This window comes from Mus caroli, chromosome 14 (genome assembly GCF_900094665.2).
Source record: "Mus caroli chromosome 14, CAROLI_EIJ_v1.1, whole genome shotgun sequence".
NCBI lineage: Eukaryota > Metazoa > Chordata > Mammalia > Rodentia > Muridae > Mus > Mus caroli.
The window spans coordinates 73,074,856-73,090,672 of record NC_034583.1 but is presented as its reverse complement, the minus strand read 5'-3'; the positions used below and the strand labels follow the sequence as shown (position 1 = coordinate 73,090,672).

Genomic DNA, 15,817 nt, shown 5'->3' with positions numbered 1-15,817 from the left:
ATCACTCACCAGAGGAATGGATACAGAAAATGTGGTACATTTATACAATGGAGTACTACACAGCTATTAAAAACAATGAATTTATGAAATTCTTGACAAATGGGTGAATCTGGAGGATATCATCCTGAGTGAGGTAACCCAATCCCAAAAGAACACACATGATATGCACTCACTGATAAGTGGATATTATCCCAGAAGCTCAGAATATTCAAGATATAATTCACAAAACACATGGAACTCAAGAAGAAGGAATACTAACGTGTGGATACTTTGGTCCTTCTTAGAAAGGAGAACAAAATACCCATATAAGGAGTTACAGAGACAAAGTATGAAGCAGAGACTGAACAAATGATCATCAAGAGACTGTCCTACCTGGAGATCCATCTCATAAGCAACCACCAAAACTAGGCACTATTGTGGATGCCAACAACAGCTTGCTGACAGGAGCCTGAAATAGCTGCCTCTTGAGAGGCTCTGCCAGTGCCTGACAAATACAGAAGTAGATGCTCACAACCATCCATTAGACTGAGTACAGGGTTGCCAATGAAGGAGCTAGAGAAAGTACCCAAGGAGCTCAAGGGTTTTGTAGTCCCATAGGTGGAACAACAATATGAAATAACCAGTATATCCAGAGCTCCCTAGGTCTAAACCACCAACCAAAGAAAACACATTGTGGGACTCATGGTTCTAGCTGCATATGTAGCAGAGGATGGCCTAGTAGGTCATCAATAGGAGGAGAGGCCCTTGGTCCTGTGAAGATTATATGCCCCAGTATAGGGGACTGCCAGGGTCGGGAAGCAGGAGTGGGTGGTGTGTAATGTTAGGGGGTGTTATAGGGGGGTTTTGGAGGAGAAATTAGGAATAGGGATAACATGAAATGTAAATAAAGAAAATATCTAATAAAAATAGGTGTGTTACTGTGGGCGTGGGATTTAAGACCCTCATCTTAGCTGCCTGGAAGTCAGTATTCTGCTAACAGTCTTCAGATGAAGATGTTGAACTCTCAGCTATGCTTGCACCATGCCTTCATGGACATTGCCATGTGCCTGCCTTAATGATAATGAACTGAATTTCTGAACCTGTAAGTCAGCCCCCATTAAGTGTTGTCATTTATAAGACTTGCATTGGTCATGGTGTCTTTTCACAGCAGTAAATCCCTAACTAAGACATGCACTAAGGTCAAGAATTAATAAATGTTTTCCGGTTGCTGTAGACAGCACTCTACCAGGCGTTGGTGTAGTTTCACAAGATGGCTGGGCATAAACTTGCTCTAAAAACCATTTATTGGAAAGCTTTTGGGGAGATCATACCCCCAAACCAGAGGACAGTTGCAAAGTCCTGGAATGAGACACTCCATAGCTGGTTGGCTAATCTGTCTGAGAAACCACCAGCAATTGACTGGACTTACTACGAGGCCAATATGGCTAAGGCCAGCATTGTGGATAATTTTGCAAAGAACTGGAATGCCTTTAAGATCCCTGTGCCTGAGCATAAATACATGGTAGGCAATGAGGAGTAGGATGTGAAGAACTGTGCTGAGTTCGTTTATGGATCTCAGGTCTGGATCCACAAATATGAGAAGCAGCTAGAGACAATGAAGAACATAATTCCCTTTGACCAGTTGACCACTGATGACTTGAATGACGTCTTCTCAGAATCTGAGATAGACAAGAAATACCCATACTGGTCCCCACTAGCCCATTGAGAATCTATGAAGCAGGCCAAGAAATAAAACATATATGTAGTGAAAAAAAAAGAGTCAATAAATAGGACCTCATGAAATTGAAAAGCTTCTATAAGTCACAGGACATTGTCATTAGGACAAAACAGTAGCCTAGAGACTGGGAAAAGATCTTCACCAATACTACATTTCACAGAGGGCTAGTATAAAAACTACATAAAAACTCAAGAAGCTAGTCTCCAACAAAACAAATGGCAAAATTAAAAAAACAAAACAAAACAAAAACAAACAAACAACAAAAAAAAAACCTAAACAAATAAACAAAAAAATACAGGTGACAGAGTTAAGCAAAAAATTCTCAACAGAGGATTCTCAAATAGCCAAGAAGCACCTAAAGAAGTGTTTAATGTCCTTAGTCATCAGGGAAATACAAATCAAAACAACTCTGAGATTCTACTTTACCTCCATAAGATTGGCTAAGATCAAAATCTCAAAGGACAGCACATACTGGCAAATTATGGAACTAGGGGAACACCCATCCACTGTTAGTGAGAGTACAAACTTGTGCAACCATTCTGCAAATTAATTTGGGAGTTTCTCAATATATTTGGAATAGATCTACCTCAAGATCCAGCTACACTATTTCTGGGCATATACCCAAGTAATAGACCATCATCCCACAAGGACACTTGTTCAAATATGAGCATAGTAGCTTTATTTGTGATCGCCAGAAACCTGAAACAACCTTGATGTTCCTTAACTGAAAAATGGATAAAGAAATGTGGTTAATTTACAAAGTGGAATACTACTCAGCCCTTAAAAAGAAAGTTATTATGAATTTGAAGGCAAATTAATGAAACTAATAAATATCACCCTGATTGACTTAACTCAGACCTAAGAGGTCATGCATGCCTTGTACTCACCTGTAAGTGGATATAATATAATATAATGTAATATAATATAATATAATATAATCGTGCTATAATAAACATACCCAAATAAGCCAAATAACAAGGTTTTAAGAGAGGAAGTTTGAATCTTTCTCAGAAGGGGAAACAAAATAGGCATTGGTGATTGATGGGAGGAGGGAACTCAGTGGGAAAGGAGGTGACGATAGGAATAGGGGAGAGGATAGGAATCAAATTTAAGGGATAGCAGGGGCTAGAGAAGAGAAATACAGTGGTGGATGCAATATTTCGGATTGCCATAAACCTGGGTTGGGGGGTAGGTCTCAGGTGGTCTATGGGGGCAACTCTAGCTGAGACTCCAAGCTATGGTAGATATGGATCTGTAAGTACCCACTTCATAGAGCCAGATAGGACTCCCAGTGGATGGGTAAATACAGCAACCCATCCACAAAACATTCGACTAAAAATTTGTCCTACCTACAAAATTTGCAGGGACAAAAATAGAGCAGAGATGGAGGGAATCGTCAGCCAATGGCTGCTCTAAATTGAGACCAATCTCATGTGCAAGAACCAATCCCTGACACTATTAATGATACACTGTTATATATGTACAAAAGAGTCTAACTTAACTGTTCTCTGGGAGGCAGCTAATAGAAAGAGATGCAGAAACCCATAGCCAAATAATTAGATGGAGCTTTGGTTTCTTAGTGAAGATTTGGGAGAAGAATCTGAAGAAAATAGATATTCTGCAGAAGGACATACAGAGTCAACTAACCTTGAATCTCCAATGACTGAATCTTCAACCAAAGTGTGAGCAGGAGCTGATACTAGGCCCACCATACGTATGCAGAAAATGAGAGGCTTTGTAAGCAACAGCAGGAGCAGAGGATCTCCACAAATCTGTTGCCTGCCTGCCTGCCTGCCTGCCTGCCTGCCTGCCTGCCTGCCTGCCTGTTGATCTGTTCCCCTAAATGGACTGCCCAGTCTGTCCTTAGCAAGGGAGGATGTGCCTAGTCCTGCAGTGACCTGATGTGCTGGCAGGGTCTGGAAGGACCTTGATTCCTAGAAGTCTCCTTAAAAGAGAAGGGGGAAGGAATGGGGATTTCATTTTGAGGTGGTACTAGGAGAAAGAGAGCTGATATTGGGATGTAAAACGAGTAAATAAAAAATATTACATAAAATGGAAAAGATAGATTACTTGAAAGCACAGTGAGTTACATATGTAGATTACAATAGCTGATATTTTGACTCTCTGTTTATGAATCCTTCATCAATATTAAAAGCTAAGACATGGTACAATTACATTAGAAATGACTTTCTCACTTATCTGCCTTTATACATTAACTATTGACCTATACTTGTACACTAATGACATTTGATTGGATTTCCATGCACCATGATAGCATCAATAAAAACCTTCCAATTATATCCTGAAACATGTCTCTGCATATGCTATTTTGATTTGTGTAATGTGATTATGTAAGGTTTACATATTTTTCTGTCCCCAGTAGGTTACAAAGCTGAGACACAAGATGTGTAGGTTGAAATTTTTCTCATATATGTTTTCAAATATGTCTAGAGTTCAGATTTGTCCTCTTTATTTACTACCTTACTGCAATTAGTGGCCTGTGTTATGTAAAAGTTACCTATCTAATAGAACAGAACAATAAACGTTACAAACTAGAGACATATGGATGATTCACACACAGAGACACACACACCACATGCATACATGTCTATATCAATGTATACATGTATACATGCATAAGTTTATATATGTACATTTGCCAGACAAAACACTAAAAATAAAAAAAATGGCAGCTTCTCTCATAAGACTGTTTCATTTCAGGTGCAGTTTTTGTTTTTTTGGGTTTTTTGTTTGTTTGTTTGTTTTTTTGTTGTTTTGTTTTGTTTTTTTGAGACAGGGTTTTTCTGTATAGCACTGGCTGTCTTGGAACTCACTTTGTAGACCAGGCTGGCCTCGAACTCAGAAATCCGCCTGCCTCTTCCTCCCAAGTGCTGGGATTAAAGGCATGCGCCACCACGCCCAGCTCAGGTGCAGTTTTTAATATTCTCCAGGAATATTTATTTTAAAAGTATAAACATATTAAGACTTGTAGCTGAGCCCAATTAATGTTACACAAATCCACCCTGGTGGTGGCAGTGATGCTTGTCACTACCTGCCCCAGTATTCTGAGTTCCTAAATGACAGACACGCATACATGTGCATACACACACACACACACACACACACACACACACAGCTTTTTTTTATTTTAATATGACTTAAATAGCTAACCTACACATGAATGATCCAGGCCCCTCCAATATCCCTGAGTTAATACTATAATCTAAATTTCATCTTTGCAGTCCTAGACTCAGATATGCAGCCCTCTTGGGCCACGATCCCTGGTAACTATGTGAAGTCTATGCTCTCTGCATTCTGCACCTCTCAGGTGTGATGTCTCTTCTCCTTCCTAGGTGTGGTGGCTCTCCTTCCTCCTGCTTCTCTTCTATCACTTGCCTTGGAATGCTAAAAGCCCTGCCACTGTCTCTCTGCTCAATTATTAGTCTCTGGCAACGTTATTTAGCAATCAAAACCAACTTGGAGCAGGATCCCTCAGTCTTACATGTGGGACACTGAAAAGAGTTTTTTGGAAAACCTTATGAGCATGAGAATATAAGCAGCTACAAAGAGTACTAAAAGCTATTTTAAATTTAAACCTAAAATTTAGTAATAATTATTTGAAGGATTAAAAACAATGACAAAATATAAAATAAGTTTGGTCTCTCTATATTTACTTTCAAATTTATTTAGCAATCTTGAATTGTGAACATAGGTGTTGTTACATGTTCTACAAGTTTTTTGGAAAGCTCTATTCAAAGAGTCTTAACCAACCAAAGTGTATTTTATGATTTATTTATATGTTGGTTTATATGTGTGCCTTCTTTTACATTAGAAAGATTTTTATTAGATATTTTCTTTATTTACATTTCAAATGTTATACCCTTTTAGGTTTCCCCTCTGAGAATATCCTATCCATCCCCTCTACCTCTGCTCACAAACCCATTCACTCTTGCTTCCCTGTTCGGACATTCCTCTACAATGGGACATTGAGTCATAACAGGACCAAGAGCCTCTCCTCTCCTTGATACATACATACATACATACATACATACATACATACATACATTCATACATACATACAAGGGCCATCCCCTGCTACATATGCATCTAGAGCCATGGGTCCCTCCATGGTTTGTGGTTTAGTCCCTGGGAGTTCTGCGAGTACTAGTGGGTACATATTGTCTCTCCTATGGGATAGTAAGCCCCATTCAGCTCCTTCAGTCCTTTCTCTAGTCCCTACATTGGGGACTGTAGGCTCAGTCCAATGATTGGCTGAGAGCATCCAACTCTGAATTAGTCAGGTACTGGCAGAATCTCTCCGGAGACAGCTATACCAGGCTCCTGTCAGAAAGCAATTGTTGGCATCCACAATAGTGTCTGGTTTTGGTCACTGTATATGTGATGGATTTGCAGGTGGGGCAGTCTCGAAATGGCCTTTCCTTCAGTCTCTGCTCCACACTTAGTCTCAGTATCTCCTCCCATGGGCATTTTGTTCCCCTTTTTAAGAAGGACCGAAATTTCCACTGTGGTCATCCTCGTTCTTGAGCTTCATATGGACTGTGAATTATATCTGTGTACTCTGAAATTTTAAGGTAATATCCACTTGTCAATGAGTGCATACCATGTGTGTTATTTTGTGATTGGGTAACCTCACTCCGGATGGTATTTTCTAGTCCCATTCTTTTGTGTAAGAATTTCATGAAAATTGTTTTCAATAGCTGAGTATCCTCACTTATGTAAATGTACCACATTTTCTGTATTCATTCTTCTGTTGAGGGACATCTGGGTTGTTTCTAGCTACTGGCTATTATAAAAATGAATGCTATGAACATAGTGGAGTATGTGTCCTTATTACATGTTGGAGCATCTTCTGGGTATATGCCCAGGAGTGGTATAGCTGGGTGCTTAGGTAGTACTATGTTCAATTTTTTGAGAAAATGCCAGACTGATCTCTAGACTGGTTGTATCCCACCAACAATGAAGGAGTGTTCCTCTTTCTTCACATTCTCACTAGCATCTGCTGTCACCTGAATTTTTGATCATGGCCATTCTGACTTCTGTGTGGTGGAATCTCAGGGTTGTTTTGACTTGCATTTCGCTGATAACTAAGGATGTTGAACATTTCTTTATGTGTTTCTCAGCCATTCAGTATTCCTCAGTTGAAAATTCTTTGTTTAGCTCTGTAGCCATTTTTAATAAGGTAATTTGGTTCTCAGGAATCTAACTTCATCTGGTTCTCTGAAATCCAAGTTCTTGAGTTCTTGGGATATATTGGATATTAGCCCTCTACCAGATGTAGGGTTGGTAAAGATCTTTTCCCAATCTGTTGGTCGTCATTTTGTCCTTTGCCTTACAAAAGCTTTGTTATGTTATGAGGTCTCACTTGTCAATTCTTGATCATAGAGCATAAGCCATTGGAGTTCCATTCAGGTGCTTTTACTCAGTGTTCATGTGTGCAAGGCTCTTGCCCACTTGCTTTTCTATTAGTTTCATTGTATCTGATTTGATGTGGAGGTCCTTGTTTGTAGATGCCTAACTCACCAGCAAGAAAGACACCACAACAGGATGCTTCTGCAACATGTTTATTGGGAGACCATGACTGCGAATACGAAAGACCCCGAGCCCCAGAACTGGAGCTGCTTATATAGGCCTAGGAGAGGCATGTCTACACCTGATTGGTTATGCTTTCAGTACCTCATTAACATGCCTCGGGCCAGGCAGTGACTCAGCAAAAACCTCTTTTGCACATTAGTTGTTGACCCATATTCATGGGTGGTGGCCAGTGGTAGCCAGTGCCATCTTGTAATGGTGTATGTGGCTTCCCACATCTCCCCCTTTTTGTTTTAATAAAATGATGTTGGACTAGGCCTGTGCAATTATGTCCATCCGCCATGGCTCCTGTTTTTAGGTTGTTCCTCTAGTGTCACAGCCTTACCCATTCTAGGGTAACCCTAACGCCACCAGGCCTTGTGTCTTAGGTTGGTCTGTGCATGAGGAAAGTTGCCCGTCATTGGATACCACGGCGCTGTGTGACAACAACTGCTAAATGAGTAGGGCGGACTCTACAAAAGAGGCCAGCCAAGTTTTAAGGGAATGAATTAACAGGGAAATCATGATCACTCTACCTCGTGCAATGAGTAAACCTCAGTGATGTACAAGGGCTGATCAATGATTGTTGAGTCTCTCTCATCCCAGTGCAATGGATCCTTAAATTCGTGGGGTGCAAGAGCAATGAACTCAGATGCCAACTAATTCTTGAGCATAGATATCCAAACTTCAGGGGAGGTGCCGTTTTCAATGGCTAAAAGTGCCTGAGTTATAATCACCTTGTCACGTTTTTGTTGGGTTCTGAATTTGCTAACCAACCAAAGCATGAATACCAGTCCACAGCATATGGCAGCACAAAACAAAATCACTCCCACCCATTCCTTTAAGTAAGAAAATGCAGAGGTAAGCCAAGAGGTGAAGTCTCCAAGGGTCACTGGTTCCACTTTGGTTCCATTAAGGTTCAGGATCTGTATCTGGTATACTTATCCCTGTCTCAATCATCAGGTGTAAGAATAACAGGATCATCTTGGGATTCATCTTGATCTTTCACGGTCCTTGTCAGTTGTGTCAGAACCCAAAGCGGATTATCTTTACCCTGTGGAAAAACACAAATAACTCTCCTGGATCTGTTTAATATGGGATCTGGGCTATACCATTTGTTATCAAGGACATCTTTCCACTTGACCATTTCATTGGGTGGTTGAGGCCATTGTCCGTGCCTTTCAGCTGGTGATCTTCCAGCATCATCCAATTTTAAGAAATTAAGAGTAAATATTGTAAGGGATAGAGCCATCTTTGGCGTCATAGCCTCTATTCCCCCTTTTTGTTTTTGCAAATATTGTTTTAAAGTACGATGGGTTCTTTCAGTGATGCCTTGGCCCTGTGGATTATAGGGCAACCCAGTAATATGTTTCACTTGCATTTGTTTGCAAAATTGACTAAATTTAGAAGAGGTATATGCAGGACCATTATCTGTCTTTAGTACCAGGGGCTTGCACCATGTATCCCAAGCCTCCAAGCAGTGGGATATGACATGAACTGCCTTTTCCCCTGTCAAGGGAGAAACATGTAGGACACCAGAACTGGTATAGATGGACACATGTACATATTGTAATTTACCAAAAGCTGGGATATGCGTGACGTCCATCTGCCAAACATCTAAGGATCACAATCTGTGAGGATTAACGTCCACGGAAGGTGCATTAATAAATTCTACACATTTACCACACTGTAAGACAATATCTCGAGCTTCTGTTCGTGTGAGCTTAAACTTCCGTCACAGTGTAGAAGCAGGGACATGATAAAGTTGATGAAAATTCTTAGCACCTTCTATAGAACTTTGTGATAGCAAAACATATCTCTGGTGGCTGAATCAGCAAATGCATTTCTCTTAACCATAGGTCCAGGTAATGATGTATGTGCTCTAATATGTTGAATATAAAAGGGATGCTCACGCATCAAAATACAATTTTGTATTTTCATCAAAGTTTCAGATACTGGACTAGACTGCTTAAAATTTCCAGCAGTCTCTAATGCTAATACAGCATTAGCCACATAAACAAAATCAGAGATATTTATGGGCATAAGGAATCTTTTAAAAACTTCTAAAAACACCAAGCATTCCACCAATTGAGGGGCTCCTGGTGTAAATTGCAACCGTACAGCCCTTTCATTAATCACATAACTTCCAATTNCTGTTTTGGATCCATCTGTATAAATATCAATGGCTCCCTTTATAGGGGTATTAGCCATCACCTTTGGAAAAATCACTGGATGCAATAACATAAAATGTAATAAAGGATGTTTAGGATAATNATTATCAATTAAACCAGAATAAGTGCATCTAAGAATGGCCCATTCATCTATAGTAGCACACAATATTTGCATTTGTGCAGTAGTATATGGAATAATTATGCTATCAGGGATTTTTCCAAAGTGAGTAATTGAACTTTTTATACCTTTATAGGCCATATTTGCCACCATGGTGGGATAATGCTCTATAGTCTTATTAGGGGATACATGTGGATGTATCCATACTAAAGGACCATCTTACCATAACACAGCAGTTGGCAAATTTATGGTTCATAATATGTATAGGCACAAAGGTTCTTGCTCATTTATATGATTTAACTGTGTCTTTTGGATAGCTCTTTCTACCTTCCTAAGAACATCAGAAGCCTCAGGTGTTAGTTGTTGCAATGAGGTAATATATGATTCTCCTTCTAAAATTTGAAATAAAGGATTAATTCTGAAGTAGGGATCCTTAAATAAGGTCTAATCCAATTTATATCTCCTAATAATTTTTGAAAAACATTTAATGTTTTTAAATGATCTTTTCTTATAGTAATCTTTTGTGGGGTAACACACCATAAAGTAATAGTGGCTCCTAAAAAATGACTAACATTANACTGCTGTACCTTNTCTGNTGCAATAATCAAGCCATTATTTTTTAAAGTTTCATTAAGCAAGCCATAAGCTTGCTGTATACTTTCTTCTTCAGGTCCACAAATCACAATATCATCCCTATAATGACATATTTTTAAGGAGGGGAAACCATCTCTAACTGGTTGCAAAGCTTTTCCTACATATAACTGACATATGGTAGGGCTATTTGCCATTCCTTGGGGTAATACCCACCACTGATACCTTTTATCAGGCTCCATATGATTAATAGAAGGCAGGGTAAATGCAAATCTAGGTTTATCTTTTTTATTTAATGGAATGGAAAAGAAACAATCCTTAATATCCACTACTATAATTCTCCAATCCTTAGGTAGAGCTGAGAGTAGGGGGAGTCCTCTTTGTACGGGACCCATAACTTGCATTTGCACATTAATAGCTCTTAGGTCATGCAACAATCTCCATTTACCTGACTTCTTCTTTACAACAAAAATAAGGGTATTCCAGGGTGACTGAGTGGGTTCCACATGCCCCAGGTCTAATTGTTCTTGTACTAATTCTTTAGCTGCTTTTAACTTCTCAGAGGGTAAAGGCCACTGAGGCACCCACACTGTGTCCTCCGTATGCCATGGAATGGGCAAAGGCTCCTCAGTGGCCCCTAGAAAAAACCCAGTCCTTTCTTATCTGCTTTTTCTGTGACTTTAACTGGTGAAATTCTGCCTTGTAAATTTTTTCCAAGACCTAGTCCAGGTATATATCCCATTCCTTTCATCATTTCCTTGCTTTTCTGAGAATATAATTCTCTAATAATATAATATTAGTCAATATAAAATTCATGGCTGACAATACATCTTTTCCCCATAGATTTACAGGTAAAGGGAGTATATAAGGTTGAAAAAGCCTTGTCCTTCCTTCTTTATCTTTCCATTGTAAGGATTTTGCACTAAGAGTTGGGGTAGCCTCATATTCTAATCCTTGTAAGCTATGTGATGATTGATTAACTGGCCAAGAAGCAGGCCACCAGTTACTGAATACAATACTTTTATCCTCTCCTGTATCCATTATACCTTGAAAGGTTTTTCCTTCTATTTGTAATTGTAAAGTGGGATGATTATCCAAATCTAAAGATATGTAGGCCACATTAGTTCCTGTAGAACCAAGTCCCTTATCCCCTCTGAGATTCTGTGTGGAGAGCTGTGCGTGCTGCGAGCAATCGCCATTATAAGATGGTGCTGGCCTCCGCTGTGCCTAACTAGTAAACAAGCCTTGTACGCAGGTGTGAGAGTGAACTCACTCCTAGTCACTGCCCATTCTCAGGGCATAGTAATGGGGTGATGGGCGAGCAACGAATCAGGAGCTGTCATGCCACATCAGGTGCTGAAACATCACACTGCGGGCTATATAAGCGACTCCATTTTCTGGGGTCGGTGTCTTCCTGAGAAGTAAGCAATAAAGCTTTGCCACAGAAGATTCCGGTTGTCCTGAGTGTGTTTCTGCCGGCGGGAACAAAAGCTCGGGATACGTGGCGCTGAAGACCCGGGGACTTTGTACCATCACACCTGCGCAAGGGAGATTCTGGCTACTAGAGAACATGTTATGCAAACTAGGAAGAATCAGCAATTGAGCAATGTGATCTCCAGGAGAAATGGCCACAAGACCTCAGGGTACAGAACACATAATCTTAACTTGTCCCTCATAATCTGAGTCTCTAACTCCAGGATGTATTACCAATCCTTTCAAGGCAGAAGAGGACCTACCCAACAGTAGGCCCACTGTATCCTTTGGTAAGGGACCTCTGAAATCTGAGGAAATAGGTTGGCACCCAATTTGTGGTGTAAGAATTACTTGGGAGGTGGCACAGATGTCCAATCCTGCTGAACCCGGAGTGGCTCTCCTCGGTCTTTGGGTGGCCTCATGGACACTGTGGTCTGGAGTGCCTCATACATTTGGGGGCCTTGGGGATGGGGGCCCCTCATTCCGTTTTTGGGCTGTTGCATTTTAAACTGAGGTATTGGTCTTCCTGTTACATCTCTGGTTGATCTGCATTCATTTACCCAATGTCTTCCTTTCCCACATTTTGAGCAAATGCCTGGTAGTTTCTTTTTAAACCTATTCTTTCCATTCTTTGTACATTGCTTTTGTATATGACCTGTTTGTCCACAACTATAGCAGGTTATTCCTTTTGTTTGCACCATCAAAACTGCGGCAGCTAGCCCTGCATTTGAAAGGGGTCCTCCTATTTCTCTACAGGCCTTCTTCCATGCCTGAAGTCCTTTCCCTTTCCAAGGTGTGATAGCATTTCTGCATTCTTTGGTACATTGCTCATAAACTAATTGTTCAATTAATGGCATTGCGGCCTCAGAATCACGAAATATGCGTCCTGCTGCTTCCATCATGTGAGTCACAAATTCAGAGAATGGCTCATTAGCTCCCTGAATAATTTTTGTCAGATTACCAGACACCTCTCCTCGATTAGGCAATGCTTTCCAAGCTTTCACTGCTGCCTGATTGATTTGATCATAGACCTGCACTGGGTATGCTAATTGATTGTTTGTCCATATACCCTGACCTGTAAGCATTTCAAAGCTCCATACTTGTTGTCCTGTAGTAGCATTAGCACGTGCCTGACTCAAACACAGATCATGCCATATAGACTTCCAGTCTAGATACTGTCCCATTGTAAGACATGCATTTACCACACTCATCCAATCAGAAGGAGTCATGGCATGGTGATCCAGTTTATCAATTTGGGATTGAGTAAAAGAGGCATTGACTCCATAAGTCCTTACTGACTCTACTAAATCTTTCACTTGGTTATGCGATATTGGCTCATAATATCACTGTTGAGCTTGATCCCGAAAAGCAGGAAAAGCCTGACATATTTTACATAATCCTTTAGGAGTGCAAAAAGAGTGGCATTGCCAATTGTTTTCTTTTCTGTATAAGGCGGAGGTGGTGGGGAAACACTGAGACTCCTGCCTATTGGCCATATCTTTCTGCCTCATACTCTGCAGCAGCCTCCTCCAAATCTTCCTCCTCCCCTGCTGATAATTCCGAGTCCTCCAAGCTAGATAATTCTAATAACTCAAAGTCCTCGAGAGGAGGGTAAATTGACTTAATTTTTTGATCTTCATTCTTTATATTATCTTTTGTATCTCTATATTTTATATTATCTTTTGTATCTTTATATTTTAGGTTCTTTTCTTTTTCTCTTTTTATATCTCTTAATTTACTTATTTTTCTGCGCACGCCTTCATTTTCATTTCTCTCTGTTTCTGACATACTTTCCTGGTGCTCCTGTAAAAGTCTTTAACAGCTGGCTCACATTCCTTGTCCTGGATACAAGCCTTAATCAACTTTCATAATGGCCTTGTTCCTGCTTTCACTTTCCCTTCTGCCTCCTCTCTCGGTATATCTCTCCCTAACTTTTCCCAACTAGGTAGCGTCAGCAACCCAGTGGGTGCAAACTAAGGAGCAAGTCTGTCTATTTCTTTTAAGAAGCCCCTCACTGTACTTTCTGAAATCTTTAAACCTCGTTCTTTGAGCAAGGCTTGCACCGGCCCCACTAACAGCATAGACTGGCCAGTACCCATACTCTTCCTGGACTGAAGCGCCCTTGAGATACTCACTTATCTACGTGAGGTTCTTAGCCTCAAGTTCAACTCACAAGTTTATCTACACTCATTTTATGATCTTTTGTATCTGTCTAGCTATTCCCAGCAGATACACTCGTGTCCAGGGTGATGGCATAATATCAAGGCAAGAAAAAAAGCAAGCAACACAACCCCAGCGACAATTACTGGATCTATTCCATAGGAAAGCATACCTCTCAGAGACTTACATTAATTTCTTTTTACTTACTGGTACCACTTTTCCCCAGCTGAAGATTTCTGAATCCACACAGTTGAATCCTTCTCAACAGTCTGCTTTGCAAGAACACTTCATTAACTGCTCAATCCCTGTGATGCAATTCTGAATCCTCCCTGTAACAGGAGGTCTTCACTCATGCCTGAAGATGTTTCTTTTCCCGGGTTTCAGCACTACTTTGTAGATGCCTGACTTTCCAGCAAGAAAGACACCACAACAGGGTCCTTCTGCAACATGTTTATTGGGAGATCATGACTGCGAATGTGAAAGACCACGAGCCCCAGAACTGGCGCTGCTTATATAAGTCTAGGAGAGGTATGTCTACACCTGATTGGTTATGCTTTCAGTACCTCATTAACATGCCTCTGGCCAGGCAGTGACTCAGCAAAAAACTCTTTTGCACATGCACATGTTGGTTGTTTACTCATATTCATGGGTGGTGGCCAGCGGTAGCCAGCGCCATCTTGTAATGGCGTATGTGGCTTCCCACACTTGTTCTACTTGAACTTGAGCATGTACAAGGAGACTAAAAAGTATAGGTGTTGTGTTTCTTAGATAAGTATAATAAATTGGCAGCTGCAAATATGTTCTAAGAAGCAAACAAAAGATGCAAAGAATGTCCAGCAGTTGTTACTAAAGCAAGAACACTGATAGGAATCAAAAAGATCTTCTGAGTTAAAAAGTACAATTTACTGAATTAAAAAAAAATGAAGCAGATTTGTTTTTCCAATAGATTTGAAGGTACAGAATCAAAATCCCTAAAGTTGCAATACCAGTAGAAGAACCAGGGGAAAAGAAAAATGAAAAGGTCTAGCAGAGCTATGGAACAGTGCCAAGTATGAAAATCCAGGAATAGGAGTCCACAGTGAAGAGAGCAGAGAGGAAAGATCATGACGATTTGTTTCTAAGGGACATACAATTTCTTAAGTAAACACATTGTGTTCCAAAAAACCACAAAATCTTTAAAATGTATATTCACAGATTTTTTCAGTTGACACATTATGATTAAATTGTTAATAAATAAAACAAAATAATCGTAAAGGCAGCAAGTGATAAAGAAACATTATTTTGTATTAATGACCTAATAGTCTTAATTCAAAAAGGATTCTGGTAAGCTTAAAGTATTTGTTACAATCTCAGTGATGACTGCTCAGTGATAACAACTAAATGTTTAGACACAATAAGTAAATGGGATGATGTTTTATTATACAATAATATTTATCAGATATAAAATGTAGAATTTGGTTACATAAATGTAGAAAAAATAGCCACATGGCAGAAAATCTTCCATGTCTTAAGTTATTTTATTATATTATTTTAATTGAAAATATTTTGTTATATATTTTAATCACAGTTTTCCCTGTGGGTATAAGATTTTTGTTGGAAGATATTTTTTGCTATGTACCTTTAGCAGTACAATAGTGTTTGGTGTGGTTATAAAATGTGGAAGAACACTACAAGAAGACCTACAAAGTCAACTAACATGGGCCCATTGGGATCACAGATACTGAACAACCAACCAAAAATAATGTGGGGTATGGACCTAGATGTGCAGATTGGTTTCCACGTAGGTCCCCTAATAATTGGAGAAGGGGTAATCTCTGATTTTCTTGCCTACTATTTTCCTGACCCCAAACTAGACAACCTACATGGGCCTCAGTGGAGGGGGATGAGCTTAGGCCTCCTGGGACTCGATGTTCCAGGAGGACACGGTACCCAAGGGGAGCTTCTGCTTTTCAGAGAGAGAGAGAGAGAGAGAGAGAGAGAGAGAGAGAGAGAGAGAGA

General features: G+C 40.0%; 1 pseudogene; it reads left to right on the top strand.

The window, feature by feature from the left end:
- The first annotated feature begins 1,249 nt into the window (after positions 1–1,249).
- On the top strand, positions 1,250–1,715 carry LOC110309958 (annotated as a pseudogene).
- Positions 1,716–15,817: the final 14,102 nt, after the last annotated feature.